The sequence below is a fragment of the Pezoporus occidentalis genome, unplaced genomic scaffold, assembly GCF_034315485.1.
Source record: "Pezoporus occidentalis ecotype Australia unplaced genomic scaffold, CSIRO_AGI_Poc_V1 ctg167, whole genome shotgun sequence".
Lineage (NCBI taxonomy): Eukaryota > Metazoa > Chordata > Aves > Psittaciformes > Psittacidae > Pezoporus > Pezoporus occidentalis.
Window position 1 is genome coordinate 1,277,907 of NW_026913499.1, and position 5,612 is coordinate 1,283,518.

General features: G+C 34.1%; 1 long non-coding RNA gene across 1 annotated transcript; it reads right to left on the bottom strand.

The window, feature by feature from the left end:
- Nucleotides 1–259: 259 nt before the first annotated feature.
- LOC134160951 (uncharacterized) lies at nucleotides 260–5,161 on the bottom strand. The gene is made up of 3 exons (XR_009963753.1): nucleotides 4,469–5,161; nucleotides 1,537–1,638; nucleotides 260–385 (listed from the first exon to the last, which is right to left on the bottom strand). It is a non-coding gene; the product is annotated as an uncharacterized LOC134160951 (long non-coding RNA).
- Nucleotides 5,162–5,612: the final 451 nt, after the last annotated feature.

Below are 5,612 nucleotides of genomic sequence, written 5' to 3' on the forward strand. Positions count from 1 at the left end.
AGCTTAATTAGCATGTAAACTCACAGTTCATTTTAAAATGTAGATTAAATGATGAAAGTTTTGGACTGTCAGGTTTAGCTAAGTGTTAAAAGGCAGACCTGAAATTCAAAAAACTTAAAGCAGCAGTAAAATATTAGTCAGTGCCTATGAGAAATGAGTCTGTCCCTTTATTGAGGGTGTCTGTGTTTAATGGTAAGCTGGGATGCATATAAGCTAGTCCAAGCATGAAGGGCAGTAGGACACTCATATGGAAAGCCAACTTTGTCCCTCAGTTATCAAGATAAGAAACCTGTCATTTCTCTCATTCACTCTGTCAGCCTTGAGATACTCCAAGCAGACTTACCTCTGTGTTGTACACCCCATATATCAGGAAGATGAAGAGACCCTGTAAAATAAAATGGAGGGAAAAAGCTGTTAACTCTAATCATTTCAGCAGTAGAAATACCTGAAATAAACTTTCCTGGGAACAGACAAAAGAAGACACACTTCATCAAGGTCAATTTATTTTTCTATTTTTCAACATCATAAGCTGTACCTTGAACATTTATTTGATAACGTGGGAGCGCATCACCTACAGTGTTTGTGGTATTCAGCTGTTTGGCAATTAAAAACTTACCACCAAAGGATCTAAAACATTAATTAGAAAAAATAATTTTTCTATTTGAATGGTCTTCTGAACAAAACCACAAGAAAAAGAAAAATGAAAGCACAAAGATACTGATGCAAGCTGAGGAGGAGCAAACAGCTCTACTTCTGACTGATTTAACTTAAATTAGGAAAATACATATTACCAAATTCTACACTAAAAATACATTCCTGCATATATATACATTCCACTTTATAATTTTAGAAATTTAATTAGGAAGAAAGAGATGTATGAAGACAGGAAAAAAACGAAAAAGCAAATAGTATATATGATTTATTAAAGTTCTTTTATCAGCTTGCTTGAAGCTAGTCTAGTGTCAGACAAAAGCTAAAAATGAACAAAACACTTCAGTGAGTTTCTCTGAATGATTTTACCTTATAGAAGGATGAGTTCCCAGGATCTAGGGTAACAGTGCAACATGTTACCGATTCTTGCAATCTGCAGGCAGAATCCTGAAAAGAACAGGCAGATTACTAGAATAGAGAAGAACAGAAGAGTAAATGGAAATAAAATATAGAAGATCAAGTTTTTTTCTTCAGAAAATGGTTCTGTAACTCAGATTCACCACATGCTCATAACCTATTTTTATATTTATTTGTAAAATAACCCAGTCTTGTAATATTAATATTTAAATTGGCCATTTGAATATAGAGAGAAAAAAGCCCCATCACTTTCAGACAGAAAGTATTTTCGTTTGTACTTCCTTTTAAGTTATTTACAGATTACGTCAATGACCTCAACAATAAGCTAGAATAGATTCAAAGAATAGACAGCTACATTTTTCAGTGTGCCTTCATATGAAATATACCACAAATACACTGTGCTGCTTATTTGCAAAGGGAAGAACCAGAATCCAGAAGCTTGGCAATGCAGATAAGTGAATTACTCACATGCAAAACTATTGTCGAAGAAAATCCCAGTTCTCTCTCTAAATACAGTGTTAGTGGCCATTCTGAATCCTTTCACAGTATCACCTGAAATCTCCGTTTAGACTGTGAGGAAAAAAAAAGATCAGAAACTTTCTCTGAAGTACACTGAAATAATATTAGTTTTATCTAAAAAGTAAATATTGAAGTTACAGGAATTAATGTGAGCACATCGTAATTGCATCAAATACAGGTACCTGGCAGCTGATTAATGAAATTCTTCAACATACAGCAATGTAAGCAGCATCACGGGTATTTTGTTACTGAATGTTCAGCAAAAACTCATTGTAACAAAATCCCTTAGTACAAATCTTTTAAAGAATGATTAAGTTTTTGTTAGTAATGAAAGCTGTAAGTGACAGCATTTAATTTTTATGCTAACAACATCAGTGTAAATAGTGTACAAATAAATAACGTAAGTTTTTTTATTAATCTGATCAGGGCTGACTTTATACATGCATAAAAAAAGGAGGAAGTCTAAACCGTACACACTTAGTTCCTCCTATCTCCACTTCATGTTCCCAGAATTTTAGGGTTTTGGAAAGAGGCTGGAGTGGATGCTATATAGAAGGAGGCAAAGAATAATAGCTATTGTTAAAATCAAGGAAAATAAAATTAAAAGTTCCTTTCTCAGGCTGCTCCCAGAAGAGTGAGTAAAAGCACATGCTGCTTGTTATTCAGGTACTCTCATGAGTTAAAAAGTCTTGCCAAAACCATCAGTCCAAACAATATTGTTTGCTGTGATAGTTGGACTAAAAAAAAAAATTACACATTCAAGCCTTCCATCACATTGAAAGGCATTCTTTTTAACCTAGAAATGAATGAATAATGTTTTTAATTACTTCTCAGTCTCTTCTGAAATCTATGGATCTCATATAATCACAAGTAAACAGACTAGTTAGCTACTTAGGTTTGGATATTTGGTGATCTCACAGAAAATTCAGGAACAAATTGTTAAAGATTCTAAATTTTAAATTACATGCCAAGTTTGTGCTTTTCTTGAGCTTGATATCAGCACATTTAAATATTTAACTGTTAGAGACAGGAAGTGCTGTGAACATTCTCAATTCTTCTTGCAGACTTCTGAGACTTTTTTTCTTCTTTTGTTTTATCATTGTGTGGTGGTAGGATTTTTTTCCTTTAACATCTATAAATTATGCTGGTAGTATCAGATCAACAAGGATTTTACTTAATGCTTGCAACAAGTTACCAGGTCTTGGCACCCATAACTGATAATGAGGGGTCATTTTGGACACAACACTGTCGCCAACATGTTGAGGACATGTACCGGGTACGTCACCAGCTACCTGTACAGGGTAGTTTGTCGTCCGTCTGAGATGAAAATAAAGTTCCTTGGGTGGTTTGAAATGTTAAAAATAATACAGTCTTACATAACTGGGAGCTCAGTTTCTTTAGCTCATTATTTACAAAACATAAAAGCTTCTTTGTTTCTTCAGTGGGCTGTGGTCTTACCTGCAGTATGGTTCATGAATGGCTGCCTCAACCCTTCAGTATCTCAGGCTGGTTGGATGGTCTCTGGCTTCTAGGAATTAAGTAGTGTTGTGATCAAGACAGTAATTTTATCCACAACTTTTTATTGCATGTTGGGATTTTTGTTTAAAATAAATAAATATTTCATTAAGAAGCATGGAAGGCACATTTGTATGTTTTCTTTGTGTTAAAATAGCACATGTGAAAAAACAGAGGAACTGTAACCACATTATGCTAAGTAACATATAGAGACAGAATAAAGCCATCTATCCAGTGAAACGGGTAAAGGTTTCCAAACAGAAAACCTGGCCATCTGTAGAGAAAAAAGAACACACAAGCACACCTGTCATTTCTCAAGTCTCGTCAAAAAGGAAGACATGCTCTTGGTAGACTTCAACAAGAACTTAAAAGCCTTTGGCTGAGTGCGAATCCTGCATTTTTGGAGAGCAAAGAACAGAACTGCTGCATGCTTAATTACAGTTCTGTTTGTCACTCTGTGCAGGGCGTGAACGGATTGCTCAGGGTTTAAATTTGGCAGGTCTTAACAGAATTGTCCTTGCTATCTTGAATAAATCAGTCTATGGACAGTTCTAATCTTGAGCAAGTTTGTCAGGATCTGTTCCAATTTGGGTGGTACCACTGAAAGTTGACACTCTTATCAGAAGTTCATTCTGCTTTAGGCAACAGAAACCTGCATGACAGTTCTTTTATCAGAAGTTTCTTTCCTTGATTTTAGCATTTGTCGCTCAATCTGTTACTATTTGACATTTCCTAAAAGCTTCCGTTTATAGACAGCTAATTTCATTAAAGATTATACTATAAGTTACAAACCTTTTTTGGTGTGGATGAAAATGTTACACTGTCACTTTTAATATTTCACATTTCAGCACTTTTTCAACATACACATTTTCAAATATGTGGAATTACTTCATCCTTCTCCTGTTAATTTTTAAATCTTTGATCTTTCATTTGTTTCACATTACTAAAAAGGATTTTTAAGAATTCCTACCTACTAAAATCCATATTAGAATACTTCAAAAGGTCAATTAAATAAAATCATACTAGCAAAATATGATTATAAACACCATATAGAAAAATCACAGAAGTATTAAAATCAATTAAATATATTCTTAGTAAATCCTAATGAAATCAATTTATAATCTATAAATTTTATATAATTTTGTAAATTTATATAAATTTATATAGTATTTTAAAGCATCCCTCTAGTATGAACTTAAAACTTTCCATCACTGACAAAGTTCATCTTGCAAGAAGTTTTTTGCTATATGAGAGAAAGATAGCAGATCATATGAAGCTATAGTGAACAATTCTGCTTATTTTTTCATAAATTAAAAACTATTATGGCAGTGGAAAATGCAGATTACAAATAGAACTCATAACTCACACAAGCAGTCTTCCTGTAATCCTGAAAGAATTACAAACTGTCTTGTCAAGGATGGGTTAGGGGGTTACTCCTTTTTTAAATCCAGACAAGTGCCGGAGTCTATAAGCCTCAGGAAACTTGTCGTACCACATCAGTGTTAATGCAAAAGATACCGGATTGCAAAATCACAGGGTTTTTCTACCATAGATGAAGAAGTTAGAAATCTTTACTTCAACAGTTAACAAGTGTGACATTTGAAACAGTACTGTTGTGAAATTTCAAAGTCGCTGTCTCACAGGCAACTACTTCAGCTCTTGTAGTTATCACTTAAATTAGTACTTGCAGACTTGACAAACAGGAGGAGACAGTGTGACTTTGATTCAGATTTTCTGCCCATAAAGAAGAAGTTAAAAAGATCAAGCAGAAATTTTGTAATGCTACTAATTTAACAGATTCTTAGAAATTTGGTAGTAATAAACTCATAACAAAGGCCCTGGAGCAAATCTGCAACCTACCCTGTAAAAGATTCTTTGGTATGGCCTTGGAAATTAATTCCACTTTATCTCAGTTGCATATAGAACCAGGTAATACTTCCTGAGTTCAGAGCTGTGTTAGATACTTCATGTCAGATGAAGTGGAGGTGGGTAGGTAGAGTATCACTCTGATTCCACACCAAGAACCTTTGCAAGAGATGAAGTAAACAAGCATCTTCTCAGGCTTTGTTCTGTACATATTGCCACAAAGACAAATCTATCCCATAATTAAAATTATATCAACAAATAGCCTGAAACAAAGTCTTTCTTTTATCCATAGAAATTTTTATGATACAAATAGCGATGATGAATTTTAAAAGGAAAAGGAAAAGCAGCAGAAAGAGATGACAAATCTGATTTTAGCCAGATGAGTGGTCTACTATCAGAATTCTTAGAGCTTAATGACAAAAGAAAATGCCATCTTGGGTACCAGGAATGCTATAGCTCCTTTCTTTCCCAGAAGCACATGCTACTAAGGAGCCATATAGGAATTTTTAGATGAAATCATATATAATATGTGCAGTAGAATAACTGGGATCTAGTATATCAAAAGAGCAGCTTGGATTCTTCACAGCCTTAGGAAATTAGCATTCCATGTTGCCAAACGTAAGCCTACCCTGAAGTTTGTTTTA